The following is a 20,666-nucleotide window of genomic DNA, read 5'->3' on the forward strand; positions in this document are numbered from 1 at the left end:
CAGAGGACTAGGTGATGTTGTCTCTCTTGGGCGAGGTGTTAAAAGGGAAACGAGCACTATGTTACAATCTGGAGACTCTCGACTAGATACAATCATAAATAGCTTCAAAATTATTAGATCGCCCTGGCGGGATGCATCATGTTATATGGCACCCACTTATGTTTTTTGGTGTTAAGGCATGGCTAGTACTAGTATGTTGTATTATGAAAGTTTTAATCTAAGTTTCTTTGATTATACCTTCTAAGATTATTCTTTTTAATAAAACACAGTTGCTTTTCAAGGTATTATTGAGATATTATTTTTTGCACTCTCAATTTCTCATCTGCCGGTCTATATAGTAGCAATAAAATGTTTTCATTACCGTATTATCTGAATCCTATTGCATGATCCGATCATTATACCATTTAATGCATATCATTTCACTTCTTTTTGAGAAGAAGGATCACCCCCGGCGTCTGCATATCACTCCACTTCTTTTTGAGGAGGATCAGCCCCGACCTCTCCCGACCTCTGCATATCACTCCACTTGAAGTTGCATAGCAACATAAGACGCCTACTCACCGCCTATAAGGATCAACTTGGCAACCGACAGTGCAGCAAAGCTTGTTGATCCCTCTTGTTTGTACTATGCATAGAATGTCTACTTAAATCAAACAACAATCTACTCCAGACTCTTCACACATTCTCACTTCTCGCTACTACTAGGATGTCGGAGAAGACAAGTTGACATACGTTGGGAACAATTATGTGTAGAAGTATTCAGCACAACCATTGATCCCATAACTAGCTACGTAGAGTGATCTCGCACACCAATATATATGTTCTCAGAGAGGAAATTCTAACCGGATGGTACAAGTTCATGAGGAAACATGTGATATGCATCGGCACAGCCAAGTACTACTTTGGAATGAGAGTCATCAGAACAGTAAACATAACGTCGACTGCTGCCCCAGGTGGACATGGACATGTTTTCCAAACAAGCAGAGCTGTTCCCACGAGCTACAGCTGACAGTCACAATGACCAGAGCTGCTCCCAATCGAAGTGGCCGGCCTTTGCGTTGCAACGTGGATGTGCTGTGCCTGCCTGGTTTTGTCGAAAAAGTTTATTAGCGAGTTCGTGTTTACTAGCGTGATGTAGTACCGTGACCCTTCTAATTTGTACCGGGCTGTGAGATGTGGGTTAAGACCGGTTAGTACGTACACACTAAGAGCGTCTACTGCCGGCATCCTCAATTTCTACTCAAATGTTTGCCGACGCGTTCGGTCTGTGACCGGGCAGGAGAAAGAAGAAAAATGCGACCCAAATGAACTCCTCGTGTCATCTCTATATATGTTTGGGCTGTCCACCAATCCTTATATTGAGGACAAATGTAGGAAGAATATGAGGGCTTGCGGACGCACCGGTCAGACGCGACCCATCCAGACCATCTTTTATCTTTCTTTATTCATTTTTTTTCATCTCTACCAATCACGTGCAAGTGACCGTACATATGAGAAAGAAAATGAAGAGTATAATGGTATGGAAGGACAAATAAAGGCTCAGAACAGTCCCTTATTTATTCATGGTTTGGGATCTCGTCCGCAATTACATACAAGACACAATCCGGTGGCGCATCTTGCCATTCCACAGAGAGTTCATCTCCAACAGCTAACTAGGACAAAATGTGAGCGGCTCGATTAGCAGAGTGTCTCCTCCATGTGACTTTGCACTCCTGCCAAGCTTTGGTCAGACCCTTGATATGTTCCTCGATTGGTCCTGCCGCATAAAGGTTACTTTTTTTATAAAACGCAGGAAGGTTCTTGCTTTTTTTCAAAAAGGAGGACTCTCCGATCTCTGCATCAGAACGATGCATACGGCCATCTTAATAGATAAGCAAATAGGTTTAAAAAGGTCTTATAGTCTGAAACAAATTAACGACAAGCTCACAAAGAGCCACAATGCCAAAAAACAAAAAGGCAAGAGGCCACAACCGGCTAGCATAACAAAGATAGGAAAACTAATCGCCTATCCTATTACATGACCGCCATCCAAGCCGGTTGAAGATATCCCCTGCTACCATCTCCCATCGGATAGATCCAGTAACCAAACGCTCCCTGGCCTCCGTCGAAGTGAGTAACGACCACATACGGATCAACGCAGTGGCTCGGAATATAACCTGCAAAAAATGAATATTTGTTGTTCTGTTAAAAACCAAATCATTTCTGCAGTTCCAAATTGCCCACAACAAAGCACATACTCCTACGCGAATGTGTCTAGCTGTTTTGGACTCTATCCCAACAAGGCACGTTCCAAATAACATACTGGTAGAATTCGGAGGAGTAATGTTAAAGGCAATGTGCACCGTCTGCCACAAAACTTTGGCCAACGGGCAATCAAAGAAAAGGTGTTTTATAGTTTCATTCCGATCACAAAAACTACACCTAGTAGATCATGTCCAGTTACGCTTTACCAAGTTATCCTTTGTTAATATGACTTGTTTATGTACAAACCACATAAACACTTTAATTTTCAAAGAAACTATAACTTTCCAAACATATTTGGAACTAGGAATGGTGCTAGAGTTGATGACATCGATATACATCGATTTAACTGTGAACTCTCCAGACCTAGTAAGCTTCCAGCACAACTGATCCGACTGATGAGATAGCTGAACCTCCATCAGTCTACTCACCAAATGAAGCCACACTTCCCACCGGTTGCCAACAAGCGTCCTCCTAAATTGAATATTAATGGATGAACTGCATAATCGTTGCAACAAAAGCATCACGTCATTGAACAATACTATACAGGGACGGATACTGAAGCGCCAGCGGCGTTTCTCCAAGCCAAGTATCCTCCCAGAAGCGCGTGGTAGTGCCATTACCGACTATAAACTTTGTCCTATTAAAGAAGGCTGCTTTGACTCTCATAAGCCCCTTCCAAAAAGGCGAGTCAGTCGGTCTCACCTTACTACGGAGAATCTGCGCCCACGTGGCCTCAGTCTCAACTGATAACTTATACAGCCACTTACTGAGAAGACATCTGTTCTTGACTTCAAGGTTCTCAATGCCAAGGCCCCCCTGGTCCTTTGGTCGACAGATGATATCCCATTTGGCGAGTCTGTATTTTCTCTTTAGTTCATCACTCTGCCAGAAGAATCAGGATCGATAGAAGTCCAGCCTTTTCCTAACACCAACTGGGACTTCGAAGAAGGACAAGAGAAACATAGGCATACTCGTGAGCACCGAATTAATAAGAATCAATCGGCCTCCGTATGACATGAGTTTTCCCTTCCAGCAACTCAGTTTCTTCTCAAACTGATCCTCGATACACTTCCATTCTCTGCTTGTCAGCTTACGATGGTGAATGGGTATACCTAAGTACGTGAAAGGTAATGTCCCCAATTCCCATCCAAACAATTGCCTATAAGCCTCTTGTTCCTCATTGGCTCTACCAAAACAGAACAACTCACTTTTATGAAAGTTAATCTTCAATCCGGTCAATTGTTCAAATAAGCATAACACCAGCTTTATATTTCTCGCTTTTGCCAAGTCGTGCTCCATAAAGATGATCGTATCATCAGCGTACTGCAGGATGGACACACCTCCATCAACTAGATGAGGCACCAAACCACCCACCTGACCGGCCTCCTTTGCCCTACCTATCAAAATTGCCAACATATTAACCACAATGTTAAACAGAATAGAAGACATTGGATCACCTTGTCTCAGACCCTTGTGTGTCTGGAAATAATGACCTATGTCATCATTCACTTTAATACCAACACTCCCTTTTTGCGTGAAAGATTCTACCTGGCGTCGCCAGGCTTCATCAAAACCCTTCATGCGTAAGGCCTGTTGAAGGAAAGGCCATTTGACTTTATCGTACACTTTCTCAAAATCCACCTTGAAAACAACTCCATCTAGTTTTTTCGTGTGAATCTCGTGGAGCGTTTCATGAAGGACCACAATCCCTTCTAGGATGTTCCTGTCCGGCATGAAAGCAGTTTGGGAATGCTGCACCACAGAATGCGCAATCTGCGTGAGCCTATTAGTCCCGACGTTGGTAAATTTTTTGAAACTAACATTAAGAAGACAGATGGGCCTGAATTGCTCGATTCTCACAGCCTCTGTTTTCTTAGGAAGCAGGGTTATCGTTCCAGAATTCAATTGAAAAAGCTGAAGCTGTCCAGAGAATAAATCATGGAACAACAGCAACAAATCCCCCTTAATAATATGCCAGCACTTCTTATAGAACTCTGCCAGAAATCCATCCCGGCCGGGAGCCTTATTATTTTTCATCTGCGAGATGGCCTCAAACACCTCTTTCTCAGAAAAAGGAGGAGCCAAAATATCATTCTCAACAACAATAAGTTGAGGAACATCCTCAATCCTGGACTCATCCAGAGAAACACAGTTACCCTCTGGAGGCCCAAACAACTACTTGTAATACTCGGTAATGTATAAATTTAGGTTCTCCTGTCCTAAAGTCGTTCCTTCATCTTGTTCAAGCTGAAAGATCCTCTTCTTTCTGTGTTTGCCATTGGCGATCATGTGAAAGAATTGAGTGTTCGTGTCCCCCTGGACAACTCGTTGGACCTTAGCCCGCAGCGCCTACTTTAATTCCTCTTCATGAAGAAGCTCTTTCAATCTCATCTCCGCATCAAGCTTGGCATGAAGCTTCGAGGCCGGCAGAACCGTGGTTTCTGCTTTTACATCTAGGGACTAAATAAGGGTAAGGAGCCTTTCCTTTTGGACCTTATAAATCCCACTAAGATGCTTTGCCCACCCACGTAGGAAACTTCTCAAGTGCCTGATCTTATTCTGCCAACGCTCAAGCGCAGTCCTACCTCCTGCATCCTTAGCCCATTCCCTGGCTACGAGATCAAAGAAGCCATCTCATTCAAACCAAGCCAGCTCGAACGGAAATGAGTTTTTGTTTCCCAAGTGGGTAGCCTCACTAGAGTCTAGAAATAAAGGCGTGTGGTCGGAAATACCATGGGAAAGTGCCTGAACTGTTACGAAGGGAACTTCTGTTCCCATTCAACGCTAGCCAGTACTCGATCCAGCTTTTCAAACGTCGGATTTGGCAACGCGTTAGCCCAGGTGAACTTTCTTCCCGAAAGCTCTATCTCTCTCAGATCCAAGCTTTCAATGATAGTATTAAACATAAACAACCATCTCCCGTCAAAGTTATCATTGTTCTTCTCCTCATGCCTTCTAATAATGTTGAAATCACCCCCCACCAGGATTGGAAGTTGCTCAGAGCCGCAAATCCTAACCAGATCAGCCAAGAACTCAGGTTTGAGTTCGGGCTGTGCGGCACCATATACCGCCACCAGAGCCCAATTAAACCCATCGGCCTTTGACCGCACCCGAAACTTAACTGCAAAGTATCCCATCACCACACTTCGGACTTCGAGCGAATCGCATCTAACTCCAAGGTCGCTCAACATACACAACGCCTCTCTGCAATTGAGCTCAACATGGAGTTTTTGAACCCCAAGGTCGCTCGCGAACTGAAGCGCCATGGGACACGCCATCAACTCGATGATTTTCAGCTTCGTGCTCTTGGGAAAGAAATGAGCCGCAACACCTTGAAAGGCGCCGTCGTGGTCACGCAGGACCGCCCCTCCTCCCTTTTCTTCATGCTTTGAAACTGCAACATCAACATTGTCCAACATCCAGCCTCATCAACATTGGCCAACATCCAGCCTTCGCTCCGGTGGCTTCCAGCTCTCAGGTCTCACCTGAACCGGCGTCTTTGCCTTCTTCTAGATTGCCGTATTCCATTCATCAATATACCGACAGACAGAGCTTGATACTTCATGTGCATCTTGTACTCGCTTGCGGTCTCTAGCATTGTTCCTTGCTATCCATAATCCATATAGACCTTGCAGCACTGTTTCTTTCTCCTCATCGCATCCATCCCCCAGCCAGCCCAACATCCACCATGCAATCTCACCACGGGACCGAACATGCGCCATCGATGCTGTCGCCGGAGCTTCCCATAGACCATCTACGGCCTTGGACAACAAATCTAGACCTTCAAACGCTCGTGAACTCGTCCGGGCGCTTCCACGAGCAGGAACTGGCCACTCCTTAAATTTGCTCCTCTGCATCTGGATACCTCATACTTCAAACCTTAAATTCATACAAAACATGCAGAATAAGAAAACCTACGTACTACATAGGTCAAATAACCTACCATATCCTTATCCTCATCGGAGATATCCACGATCTCCATGCTCGGCTCCGGGTACATGCGCGCCAGGCTCAACTCCGGATCCTACAGCTTCTCCACGTCGGCCTCCGCCTCCACGTTTAGTTCGACAAAAATCACATCGGTCGCCACCCGTTCCTGTGGGATGAAGCGCCGCTTGGCCTCGACATAAGCCTCATCCTGATGAACTTCAAGATAACACAACAGTATCATAGATAATGATCATGCATTTCGAAAAGTATCACACACGACATTTGAATAAGGATCTGTCATTTATGGACTGCCATAGGCCGAACAACCAGAAGTCAGACTGGTCTGTTCATTTCACAAGAAGGAGCACGCCTAGATTTCGTCCTTAATAGATGCATAACCAAAACTCCAAAGATGCTCAGGGGCTACTGACTGCGTGCTATATTGGGGGAGGCCCATCGATCGGGAGGCCCGTCCATTGGCTGACCTCAGGGCCTAGTAAGCCAACCCGTGGTAAGGGCCCTTCACCATATAGGAGGCCTATCTTTTGGAAGGTTCTTTATCTTGGCCTATAAGGCACTGACCCCTTAGCTGATCGGGGCTCAAGCTCAGTTAGAAAATTTGTAACCCTAGTCCTTGCCCCCCTTTATAAGGTGAGCTAGGGGTAGTTCAAGGACATCTAACATCCTTGTCATCATCTTGGTAGCAATCATCGCCTTAGACTTGTAACCCCCTCACACGAGGTGATTCCCGCCAATAATCAGACAAAGCAGGAGTAGGGTATTACCTTCACAATGAGGGCTCGAACCTAGATAAATTCCGCATGTGCGATCCATTCTGCAACATTCGCTTGCGCTCTCCACCCTACCAAGGCTACGGATGGTTTTTGGTACCATCAACATGTCTCAACTGTCGTACCCTGAGAGGTCTTATATAGCTTTTCAGGAGCTAGTTTCCATTATAGCGCCTGAAGATGCCTTTATGGGCCGACCCATCTAGCATTCCTAGATGGCTCCTTCCATTCGCTAGCTGGCCTAGTTTGCTCGGTTTTTTTTCCATTGCTTCTCGTTCGCTCGCTCACCTCCACTTGCTCGCCCTTGTGTTTTTTTGCTTGGCTATGTTGTGCTGCTAGTTCAGGAAAACAAATATCACCAGCTTTTTTGATTTTAAAATGTTCAAGAATATAAAAAAGTTTGTGAATTTGAAAAATGTTCATGATTTGAAACAATATTTGCAAATTTGTAAAAATATTAGCATATTAAATCATGAATCTGATTTTTTATGATTTTGGGGAAAAGTTGACAAATATGAAAGAATGTTAGTTCGGAAAGGTCTGTGAATTTGAAAAAGGTTAACAACTTTTAAAAAAGTAATGGATTTAAAAGAAGTTCACAAATTTGGGAAAAATCAGGAATATGCAACAAGTTGACAAATTTGAAACAGTTTGTGTTGTGGAAAAAAACCACAAATTTGAAAAAAATTCTTCATGAATTTGAAATTTTGTTGATGGATTTTGAAATAAAGTTCACAATTTTGAAAAAATTCTCAATATTTTAAAACAAAAACTAAAAACAAAAGAAAAAAGAAAAATGAAAAGGGGGAAAAGTAAAATATAAAGTGAACTGAAAACCAGGTAGGGAAACTAACCAATAACCAAACCAGGGAAAGAGAAAACAAATAAGTTGAAAACTTCCAAAAGCTTCAAAAAAGGGGGAAAATGGTGAAGATAGATGGGCCAACCCATATATATTGCTCCCTTGTTTCAATCGGCGTTGTGTACGAAAAGGCTATTATTTGTCCCTGAATACAAAATGCACTGAACTTTGTAATGTAGGGATCGCATTTAAAGTGCAAGTCGATACATACCGAGTGAACGTGCACCCCTCATCTCCTGATTGCTCGCATATGGGTCGGCCCATATTCAGATTTTCCATGTGCCTTTTCTCCCACCAGTTTATGAAGGGTCTAGAACCTTCCTTGAACCGAATTTTCTTTTTCTATGTGTTTTCCTTCTTTTGGTTTTTTTGGTTACATTTTTCTTGTTTTCTTTTTCTTTTTTTCTTTTCTTTCGTTCGTTAAAATATGAGAATGTTTCTAAAATCCGTGAACAAATTTTGAAATTCATGAATATATTTTAAATTATGGGAACATTTTTTGAATTTTCTATGGCGTGTACCAAAGAAGTGCTCCAAACATTTTTGAATTTCATAATCAAGAGGCTTATTTACTAACCTAAGAAGGCTACTTCAGATAAACTAGAGATGATACCCCGCACGTTGCTGCAAGAATTGGGTGCAATTATTTCTATGAGAAGAGACTATATGAAACTTTTTTATTTGGATTAGCAATATGAGAATTGAAACTAAAGTGTATACATAATTTATTATATTTGAGTATTACATAGTTGTATATTTACTAAATATGAGTAGTATTCATGGTACATATTAATGTGTTTTTTAAGAGAATTGGTAATATGGAACTTTAGTATTTGGATTAGCAATATGAGAATTGAAAATAAAGTGTAAACATAATTCATTATATTTGATTATTACATAGTCGTATATTTATTACATGTGAGTGATGACCCACAAGTGTAGGGATCTATCGTAGTCCTTTCGATAAGTAAGATTGTCGAACCCAACGAGGAGCAGAAGGAAATGACAAGCGGTTTTCAGTAAGGTATTCTCTGCAAGCACTGAAAGTGTAGGTAACAGATATTTTTGTGATAAGATAAATTGTAACAGGTAACAAGCAATGAAATTAAATAAGGTGCAACAAGGTGGCCCAATCCTTTTTGTAGCAAAGGACAAGCCTGGACAAATTCTTATATAGAGAAAAGCGCTCCCAAGGACACATGAGAATTATCGTCAAGCTAGTTTTCATCACGCTCATATGATTCTCGTTCATTACTTTGATAATTTGATATGTGGGTGGACCGGTGCTTGGGTACTGCCCTTTCTTGGACAAGCATCCCACTTATGATTAACCCCTATTGCAAGCATCTGCAACTACAAAAGAATTATTAACGTAAACCTAACCATAGCATGAAACAAGTGGATCCAAATCAGCCCCTTACGAAGCAACTTATAAATTAGGGTTTAAGCTTCTGTCACTCTAGCAACCCATCATCTACTTATTACTTCCCAATGCCTTCCTCTAGGCCCAAATAATGGTGAAATGTCATGTAGTCGACATTCACCTAACACCACTAGAGGAGAGACAACATACATCTCATCAAAATATCGAACGAATACCAAATTCACATGACTACTAATAGCAAGACTTCACCCATGTCCTCAGGAACAAACGTAACTACTCACAAAGCATTTTCATGTTCATAATCAGACGGGTATTAATATGCATTAAGGATCCGAACATATGATCTTCCACCAAATAAACCAACTAGCATCAACTACAAGGAGTAATCAACACTACTAGCAACCCACAGGTACCAATCTGAGGTTTTGGTACAAAGATTTGATACAAGAGATGAACTAGGTTTGAGAGGAGATGGTGCTGGTGAATATGTCGATGGAGATTGACCCCCTCTTGATGAGAGGATTGTTGGTGATGACGATGATGATGATTTCCCGCTCCCGGAGGGAAGTTTCCCCGGCAGAACACCTCCGCCGGAGCCCTAGATTGGTTCCGCCTTATGGCGGCGGAGTTTCGTCCCGTAAGCTTGCTTATGATTTTTTCAGGGTAAAAGACTTCATATAGCAGAAGATGGGCACCGGAGGGCTGGCAGGGGGCCCACGAGGCAGGGGGCGCACCCAGGGGGGTAGGAGGCGCCCCCCGCCCTCGTGGCCAGGGTGTGTGCCCCCTCTGGTACTTCTTCCGCTCAATAATTATTATTAATTCCAAAAATGACTTTCGTGGAGTTTCAGGACTTTTGGAGTTGTGCAGAATAGGTCTCCAATATTTGCTCCTTTTTCAGCCCAGAATCCCAGTTGCCGGCATTCTCCCTCTTTATGTAGCCCTTGTAAAATAAGAGAGATTAGCCATAAGTATTGTGACATAACGTGAAATAATAGGCCATAATGCAATAAATATCGATATAAAAGCATGATGCAAAATGGACGTATCAACTCCCCCAAGCTTAAACCTCGCTTGTCCTCAAGCGGAAGCCGATATCGAAAATTATGCCCACATGTTTAGAGATAGAGGTGTCGATAAAAATAAAATACGGACATGAGGGCATCATGATCATTCTTATAACAACAATATATATAGATTTTGTCATATGATTTATTATGCTCAAGTAACAATCTATTCACAATGTTAAGTATGAATCAGAAACTTCATTGAGAACTAACAAACTATAATCTCAGTCATTGAAGCAATTGCAATTTATCATAACATTGGAAAGAGTCAATATAAGAACTTTTGAGAAAGTCCACATACTCAACTATCATTTAGTCTTTCACAATTGCTGACACTCACGCAATACTTATGGTTATGGAGTTTTAATCGGACACAGAGAAAGATAGGGGCTTACAATGTTGCCTCCCAACATTTTACCTCAAGGGTAATGTCAACAATAATAGCTCATGCTAACTTACATCCAATTGGATATATATATCATGATCTTTCCAACATGAGGTGCTTGCCAAAGGATAAAATGGAAAAGGGAAAGGCGAGGATGACCTTGACTCTTGCATAATGTAAAAGACATAAAGTAAAAGATAGGCCCTTCACAGAGGGAAGTAGAGGTTGTCATGTGCTTTTAGGGTTGGATGCACAAAATCTTAATGCAAAAAAGGTCACTTTATATTGCCACTTGTGATATGAACCTTTATTATGCAGTCCGTCACTTTTATTACTTCCATATCACAAGATCGTATAAAGCTTATTTTCTCCACACTAATAAGTCATACATATTTAGAGAGCAATTTTTATTGCTTGCAACATGACAACTTACTTGAAGGATCTTACTCAATCCATAGGTAGGTATGGTGGACTCTCATGAAAAAACTAGGTTTAAGGATGTTTGGAAGCACAAGTAGTATCTCTACTTGGTGCAAGGAATTTGGCTAGCATGAGGGGGATAGGCAAGCTCAACATGTTTGAATGATCCATGACAATATACTTCAACTAAGATGTGAGAAAACATAACCCATTACATTGTCTTCCTTGTCCAACATCAACTCTTTAGCATGTCATACTTTAACGAGTGCTCACAATCATAAAAGATGTCCAAGATAGTATATTTATATGTGAGAATCTCTCTTTCTTTATTACTTCATATTAATTGCAACGATGACCAAAACTATGTTTGCCAACTCTCAACAACTTTGAATCATCATACTCTTTATATGTGAAGTCATTACTATCCATAAGATCAATATGATCTCTTTTATTTCTTTTTATTCTTTCTATTTTCTCAAGATCATAGCAAGATAGCAAAGCCCTTGACTCAACACCAATCTTTATTATATATAGCTCACGGACCCGATTACATAGAGGGGTCACAAAGCGAAACTCAAGACTAATTCATACCAAAACTTTATTCTACTAGATCAAGATATTACCAAAAGGATCGAACTAAGAAAAACGGTAAAGATAGGAGTGTGATGGTGATACAATACCGGGGCAACTCCCCCAAGCTTGGCAGTTGCCAAGGGGAGTGCCCATACCAATGTGATTATGTCCTCGGAGGTGATGAAGATGGTGATGATGACGGTGGATAATCGCACATCGAGCATAAAAGCTCCTCCAATTTGCGTATGATGCCCCTGAGTGCGACAATATGATCCTTCAACAAAATATTTTCCTGTGTTAGATGCTTGTTTTGTATGCGAGCTAACTCAATCATCTTGAAAGCTTCAATCTCAGTTGGGGTAAAGAGGTTAGGAAGAGGTTGAGGGGTGTTTTCTTCTTCTACTGCCGAAGCTTGATCCTCCATGGCCTTCTTGATCCCATCATCCTTGCTAATCTCCCCAGGTTCTTCTCTCTTTAGTTCTATCTTCAATAGCCAAGCATCCTTGTCTTCATTGTTGGAGGAGGGTGACGTCATGATGCCTGGCCTTGACAAATCTGACAGAAAACAACTCGAAACAAAGACAGAGGATATTTGCGTGGTATGGAGGTCAAAACTTTCGGGAGATTATATAATGAATTTTTACCGACCAAAAGAAGTATTGTGCAAGAAAACAGAGTTCGGAGGGCACACGAGTTGCCCACGAGGCAGGGGGCGCGCCCAGTAGGGTAGGGCGCGCCCTCCACCCTCGTGGACGCCTCATGTCCTTCCCGAACTACTTCTTATTTTCCTATTTTCTTAAATATTCCAAAACGGAGAAAAATTGCTATTAGAATTGTTTTGGAGTTGGTTTACTTACCGTACCACATATCTATTCCTTTTCGGAGTCTGAAACATTTTGGAAAGTGTCCCCTTATGTATTCCTCCGGGTTACGGTTTCAATAACATTAGTTTCAACATTTATAGGATTACCTGAGATATAATGTTTGATTCGTTGACCGTTCACCATCTTCGGATTTGTGCCTCCGAAGTTGTTGATTTTTATGGCACCGGAACGATAGACCTCCTCGATAACGTAAGGGCCTTCCCATTTAGAGAGAAGTTTTCCTGCAAAAAATCTTAGACGAGAGTTGAATAGCAACACATAGTCACACTACAAAAAAAATACACTTCCGTGATGATACGTGTTTGTCACAGTAGGTCGCGTTTTTTGTCATGCATGTACATCCATGACAAATTTATGACAGAATCAAGATAGTCATACCTGTGCTGTCGTAGAAGTGTTCCATGACATTACCAAAGTTATCATCACGGAAGTGTCCACTTCCATGACGATAAATCGCGCGTCACAGAAGTGCTTTTGTCAAGGGTGACCGACACGTGGCATCCACCGTAATGGAACACCGTTAAGCTATCGGGTCGAGTTTTGGATCCGATAACCCGTTAACAGCCCCGACCAATGGGGATTTTCCACGTGTAAAATCATCATTGGCTGGAGGAGACACGTGCCAGGTCCGCGTTGGCACAGGTGTCACTCATCCAATGGGCGAGACGCGCCTATGATATGTTGACACGTGGACCGGCCCATCAAGTTTAAATGGGCCGGCCCAACTAAAGGCCCACAAGATTTTGCGGACCATAATGGGCCGACCCAGCTAAAGGCCCATGAGATTTTGTGGACCATAATGGGCTGGCCCAGCTAACAGCCCACAAGATTTCGCGGGTCATAATGGGCCGGCCCAGGTAAAGGACCACAAGATTTTTGTTTGCCATAATGGGCCGGCCCAGGTAAAGGCCCACAAGATTCTTGCGGATCATAATGGGCCGACCCGGCTAAAGGCCCACGAGATTTCGCTGACATTAACGGGCCGACCCAGCTATAGGCCCACAAGAATTTGAGGGCCCTAGTAGGCCGGCCCATTAATTGGATGCCATGTTTTCGGCCAAATGCCGACCCATATTTGATCCGGTCCATTCATGGCCTGCTACGTTCCGGGCCTAATAGTGGCCCATATGAGATCCGGCCCATTAAAAGCCTACCACATTCTGGGCCAAATTACGGCCCAGATCAGGTATGGCCCTTTAAGAGGCTATGGCCTCAATTATGGCCCATATCAGATTCGGCCCGTCAACTGGACAGTATGCTTTTGGGCCCACTTGCTAGAGGCCCACTTAGTAATTCGGCCTGACATTAGTTTTGGCCTCTTAAGGACCCGTTTAACATTTCGGCCCTATATTAATTTCGGCCTGTTAAATGCCCGTTATACAGTTGGGCCTAACTACGACCCGGTTTGCATCCGGCCTGCTCGCAGCCGATATCTGATTGGGCCAAACAAGGACCGAGACAATTTTGGCCTGTTAAAAGCCCGTGATTTGATTCGCACAATCAGGGGCCGGGGTTCATTTCGGGCTGCTGCCGGCCCGTTTGCTGTTCGGCACGTTTTAGGCCCAACCTACATCGTGATTGCATGACGACCCGATTATGTACCGTAATTTTACGGTTTGACCTGTTTACTGCGAAGACAGGATAAATATACAGTAAAATAACTACAGCATCGTGAATAAGAAAAAACCTAGACTATACAATAAAGAAATTACAGCATATTACATCCACTGGACATCAAAGTTCGCCACTATGATAATAAAGCACAAGCAGACAGCAGATTACATATACTGGGCATCAAAGATTGCCACCAGTGCAAATAAACACGCCGACAAAATAATATACAAAACTGACAACACTTCAATAGAGTTCAAGAAAGGTTAGCCCTGCTGGGGAGCTGCAGCGCAAGCAGCTGAGCAAGATGATGAGACTGCACTTGTTCAATACTTAAATCTTCCTCACTCTGAAAGATAAACAAGCAAACAGATGATATGTTTTGCACATAAAAGTATCAGTGCTGACAATTCATCACATTTCTTACTGACGAATAAAGTGACATAGTTTAAAATTGCATTAACACAATATGGTATTGTTCAGGTCAAGACATGGCAGGAAATGACATTGTGAAGGAGTTGGCAGCTTCACGACACCACTGGATTACAGATCAAGAACTCAAAAGTATCAATGGTTAGTGTGCTGTCAATTTATCCCATTTCAGATTGGCAAATAAAGAGACGGTTTAAATAATACTCCCTCTGTCCGGAATTACTTGTCTTCAAAATGGATGTGTCTAGAACTAAAATACATCTAGATACATCCATTTCAATGACAAGTATTTTCGGACGGAGGGAGTAGTAGAATGATATGACATTGTTCATAGTTAAGACATTGCAGAATATGACATTGTGCTGTAGTGGGTAGGTTCAACACACCACTGGATTACGGATGAAGAACAGAAGCATACATGCAGTGCAAAAGAAGATCACTTGCTCTGTATACTTTAATTTACATGGTACGAATAAGGAACTTGGTTGTACAACGAAAAACTTAAATTGAGAAAGGACAAACTTTTGTTTATGAACTACTCCCTCCGTTCTAAAATAGATGACCCAACTTTATACTAACTTTAGTACAAAATTGGGTCATCTATTTTGGAACGGAGGGAGTACATAATAAACTTTAAACATGCAATTTGATGCAAGCACCAAAAATAAACAGCTGTTACAGTCATGCCTAACCAAATATATACAACAAAGTTTGAAGACTTGAGATGGACAAACTTACATTATTGGTGAAGATAGGCTCTATAAAGGCCTTGTCCATGCTGATGGGGGGGGGAATTCAAGAAGTTTACCACAGAATCTTCTTCATAAGCATTGCCTTTATTCTACATTTTGTTAAGAGTAAATATAGATGTGATAATATACGAAAAAATGGAGAATATTTAAGATAAGATGAAGAGTGATGCTACATAGCCAAGTAGCTATAAATGTAAGTGCAGTGATATAGGCAAAAGGTACAACCAAGAGCAATGCACAACTAAACTTCTTCAGTACCAACCTTATGGTAAGAGTAAATATAGATCTGATGTGTAGAAAATGGAGGGCAAAGGAAAATAAGTTGCAAAGTGATGGTAAATGAACAACTACCTCTCATTATAAGTACACTGATAAAGGACAATATGTACTTACAAGAACAATGCAGAGCTAAAAAAACATTGGCATTGGATATATTCTACACTAATGTAACCATTCATACAGATCAGATAATTTGGAGCGAACAATTGATAAGCAAGCTATCATGCATACTGCTGTCACATAATGAACCAGGTATGTATGCAAGTACAGTGATACAGGACAACATGTACTAATAAGAGCAAAGCAGCAGGCAACATATTTGCGATATCCTGTCGTTCTTTTAAAACCGGAATTCTTCTTCGAGCAGATGTCCTGCAAACAAGATCCGTAAGGCACATGCGGAAAAGTAGAAGTTCAAATTGTCATGTGATTTCATAGACAATACCTCATCCTGGGAATGAGACCAGTGCATAACAATGTTTTTCCATTCAATGTCTTCTAAATTTAGCATAGGAGACTTCACCGGAAATTCGTTTATAGCTAGATTTGCCACCAAAGTGTGATTTCCTCAGGTAACACCGATACTGCTGCAATGCTTCCTTGAAAAGCACAAGCAAGCTTTGCCTGTCATGACTATCTAGATTGACCCTCGCCTAGTTACAACAATGTAATGTAAATCATTGATGTGTTCAATCAGCAGAAAACAGGAAAATAATAACCATGAATAATAGCACTTACATGTAAGTTGGACAGGAAGATGTGAAAATGGTGTTTGTCTTCACAATAATCTTCCCATGATGGGAATATATGCACGTAGTCCCTAACAACGTTGAAAGCATTGTGTTTTAAACTGGGAATAAATGGAATGGGGTTCTAATCTGCAGGAATTGGCCGTCTCTGCAGTTGGGATAGGTCTTTGGCCGGTGGACTTGCTATAATTTTTGCTGGAGTGGGATTTTTCTGTGGTACAGCTGGTGCTATGGCAAATGAAATCGGTATACCTTTTGCTAGAGTGCAGGTCCTGTGTGGTGGGGCTAGTGGTGTGGTCATTGAAGTATGGGTACAGTCTGCTGGAGTCGGTCCTACGTTTTGTGTCACAGCTCTATCGAACATGGTAAAGAAGAGCAAGCAGATTTTGGATAATAAAATGTTGGTTGCCCAGTTCCCACACATGATGAACCAGAGCACATTAAGAATGCAACTCCCAGCTGTCTCTTGACCATTTCAGGCGGTTGGATGAAGATCCTACGTCTCCTAACCCTTCTTCTTCCTCGTCTTTGATTTTTCCCATACAGAACACCGCACGGGCCGCCGGCCGGACCACCGTCCCCCACCACCTGTGTTCCTCCGCCACCCCCACCCCCACCCGCTTCAAGTTTTCTTCGTTCGGTGAGGCCCCACAACTACCCGAGCCCCTTGGATCGCACCGGCGAACTCCGGCGAGCTCTGAAAAATCGACTGACCCAATTTTGGAATTTAGTCTACTATGATTTAACTAGTGTGGAATATAAAAGGGGAAAACCATAAGCATTGGGAGTATAGTGTTGAGCGTGCCATGGCGGATCTGAAGGTGCAAACCGGACAAAGGCAACTTCGCAACCAAGACAAGAAATCAGAGTAAAGCAGTGGCGATCTATTTTCTTGCTGCAATAAATAAGTTGAGCAGATACGAAAGAGTACCGTCTCTGGTGCGGCGCCGTGTACGCATCTGATGAGAATTTGACGGTGCTGTGGTAGCGATGGCTGTCGGTGGCGTGGAAGCAGATCTAGGAGGGTAGACGGTGGCGGCGGGGCGCGGTGGACGAGATGGTCGTAGGAGCAGCGCCGACAAGGTGGACGACGGCAGGGATGAAGCGAGAGGACGGGATGCAAGGATCCCGGTCCGAAGGCGTGGATGAGAGAGGTCGATCTCTTGTAATGGACGATGACGTCGGGGTATCAACTCCGGCATGGTGGAGGAGGACGGCGGTGGATGGGGTGGCGGACGGCGGCGGACGGAGGAGGGTGGGGTGGAGAGGGTGTTTTGGCGCCCACGGAGTACGAATGGGGAAAAGGGAGGTAGAGAGGAAGGGGGGAACCATGTATTCAGGGCGCGCTTGTCTCAAATGCGAGGAAATTTACAAACTTAGCCCCCGTTTCAAATTTCTACTACATCACAGCAACATTAGTCGGTTGGGGATAGGACAGTAATCTCGCATACACCGAATATTTGCCGACGAGAGTTTGTTTTTGGCGCCCACCGTGTATGAATATGAATCGGGGAGGGAGTCGATTTCGGCCGAGGGCACAATGTGTTTTGGCGCCCACCGTGTATGAATCCGGGTGAGAGGCGGTTACGTCAGGTTTGGGTTAAATTACAAACCTACCCCTATCGAAACCTATAGAAATCCAGCAGATAGGCTTTGCGCGGCAGGGATAGGCAGTAGTGATTTCCATCTCGAAGATTTTGGTTTCGGGCGGTTACTGCGACTTTACCCGCTTTGTTCAAATTTTGCACAGTGCATGTTTACCGTGCCAACTCAATTCGAATCCCGTTTGTATTCTACTATTTTTTTTTCCGAGCGGGATCCATTTTCAATTGGAATTACATTCTATATACATCATTTTTTTACATATATACTTTCAAAAGCACAACAAAGAATTCTGCTCCTTTATATGTATAATATGATTTACAAATACAACGATCTCGAAATCTTAAGGTTGAATTCGGAAAAATTTAACCAAATTATGTTCTACTAAAATGTATGGATCAGTAATATCTACATATTAAATAACATAGATGTGTGTGAATTCATATGAGTATGCATGTTTGATAGATCAATTTAGGTTCGAGTATGGATTACATGTATCATCATCTCGAATTCAAATATTTGAATCCCTTTTTTGTTCACTCCTTTCACGCCCATCTCTGTCGCATGCATGCTCCTTCAGGTAGCCATCACTCTCTTTTCTCCAGCTCACCCGCACGCTCACTTCATGTTTCTCCTATCATCGCAAACATGGTCTCTCAACGTCTCCCTTGAGAAGTGTCACACTCTCCCTATCATTATACATTACACGGTTTTCATTATCTCTCACGTCTCTACTGTTCTCTAGTATCACTCGGTACCTAAGCTTTCTTTTTCACCGCCACACACACAGTCTCCACTCGTCTTTCACTTTGTCTTTCTCTCTATGGGATTATCTCACACATCCTATATGTCTCTACATATGACTCATACCACTAAAATTACTCTCTCTCTCTCTCCTGTAGACACAACATTTGTTGCGGTCTCCTTTTCGTCTCCATCCCAGACTGACACCGATCAGACAACCCCAACTACTGTCTACTCTCTCTCCCCCTCATAGACACACACACACAACTTCTGCTTCCACTCCCTTTCCCTACTACCGTCTCTCTCTCACACACACAAAACTCTCGCTTTAGCACCCTGACTCGTATTTCTCTCACAAGCATTTATCGACTAGCTAGCCTCTAGATAGGTTTATACACCCGCACACTCATGCTTCCACCATCGCATACATGTCTCTCTCCTACTCCTTGTATCTATGTAGATTTTTCTTCCCTTCTTGAGACACACCCTCTCGATCGTGCGCACACACACTATCGCCTCATTTTAAGCTGATACCTATCACACACACACACTACTTGTGTCTTTGTCACACATGCACTGCATCCTCCTCCACTCTCTCTCTCTCTCTCACACATGGGCTTTTTGCAACAACTAACAATATGCCATGCGTTGCACGGAACATCAATATGCATTTGTATGAGTAGTTTATCTTGTGGGGGAAAAGGATGAACGAGGGAAGACCTTATTTGCAAATATGGAGAGGGGTGTGGGTATCTTTTTGCAAAATTGCCATAGTTTCCTTCCTATCCGTCAAATATAGATCGGACGGCCTATACTGCAGGATGGCAGGCACACGATCATCACCGACAATGTTTTTTATAAGAGTAGGGATAAAAAATAGAGTTGGTGATGATGGTGGGCCTGCCATCCTGCAATGTAGGTCATCCGATTTATATCTGACGGATAGGAAGGAAAATATGGCAATTTACCCACACTCTTCACCACATTTGCAGATAAGGCCTTCCCTCGTTCATCCTTTTTTCCCACAAGATTTTGATGTTCCATGCAACGCACGGGCATCTTGCTAGTAAGAGTAGAAATTAGACATATACCAGTTCTCGAATCTTGAAACCAACAACATGCCTCCCTTATCTCATCAAAACCGCCAAAGGAATATATTTTGAGTGAAAATAACATATTTTTAGTGATATACGTATTTCAAAACTAGACTTTTTTTTTCTATCAAATCAGTGAATATGTATTAATCTACTTTGATCGTGTGGCAACGCATTGGCACATTGCTAGTAGTTATTATAATTTCTTGGACACCAGACAAATGGTGGAGTACATATACGAAGAGAAGAGGCGCACGCACGCAGTCGGCCTCTCGTTGTATCGCACACATGAGTGTTACGTAAAGGCGACATTAACAAATAAACCCTAAAACCCTAGGTGCACGATTGCTGCATTCGGGGGTACCGGGTACGTGGTGGAGCACCTTTGTAGGAGTTGATGGTCGGGACCACAGGTGAACGACTTGGAGCGCGGTGGCTCGCCAGTTGCCAAAGACCGAGTAGCCACGTTTAAAATATCATTTTTTTAGCGGGGTTAAGAGTTCCGATTTTAAATGGCACGTTATAAGTAGTAAGTAGTTTTTAGAACGATTGGTATGGAGCGAAAATGGTATTCATAGTACTACGTACCTCCTTGGCGTATGGTTGTATGGGTTTATGTTACGAGATGTTGAACCTGGTAGTTCTAGGGCAAATACTATGGTTTAGATTTAGATGCTAGTTTTCAATAATCGGAAGGGGAAACCCTTCTTTGATTAAAAAAACTATTACCTCCATTCTGGTTTACTAGTCCCCATCGTACTTTGGGTCAAAGTTTGTCCATGAATGTTACTTGTAAAATGTGAATGGAAAACGAGATTTTGTTATACCCAAACAAAAAAGGACTGGAGGGAGTGATTGCTCTGACA

This window comes from Triticum aestivum, chromosome 1B (assembly GCF_018294505.1).
Source record: "Triticum aestivum cultivar Chinese Spring chromosome 1B, IWGSC CS RefSeq v2.1, whole genome shotgun sequence".
In the NCBI taxonomy this organism is placed as follows: Eukaryota; Viridiplantae; Streptophyta; class Magnoliopsida; order Poales; family Poaceae; genus Triticum; species Triticum aestivum.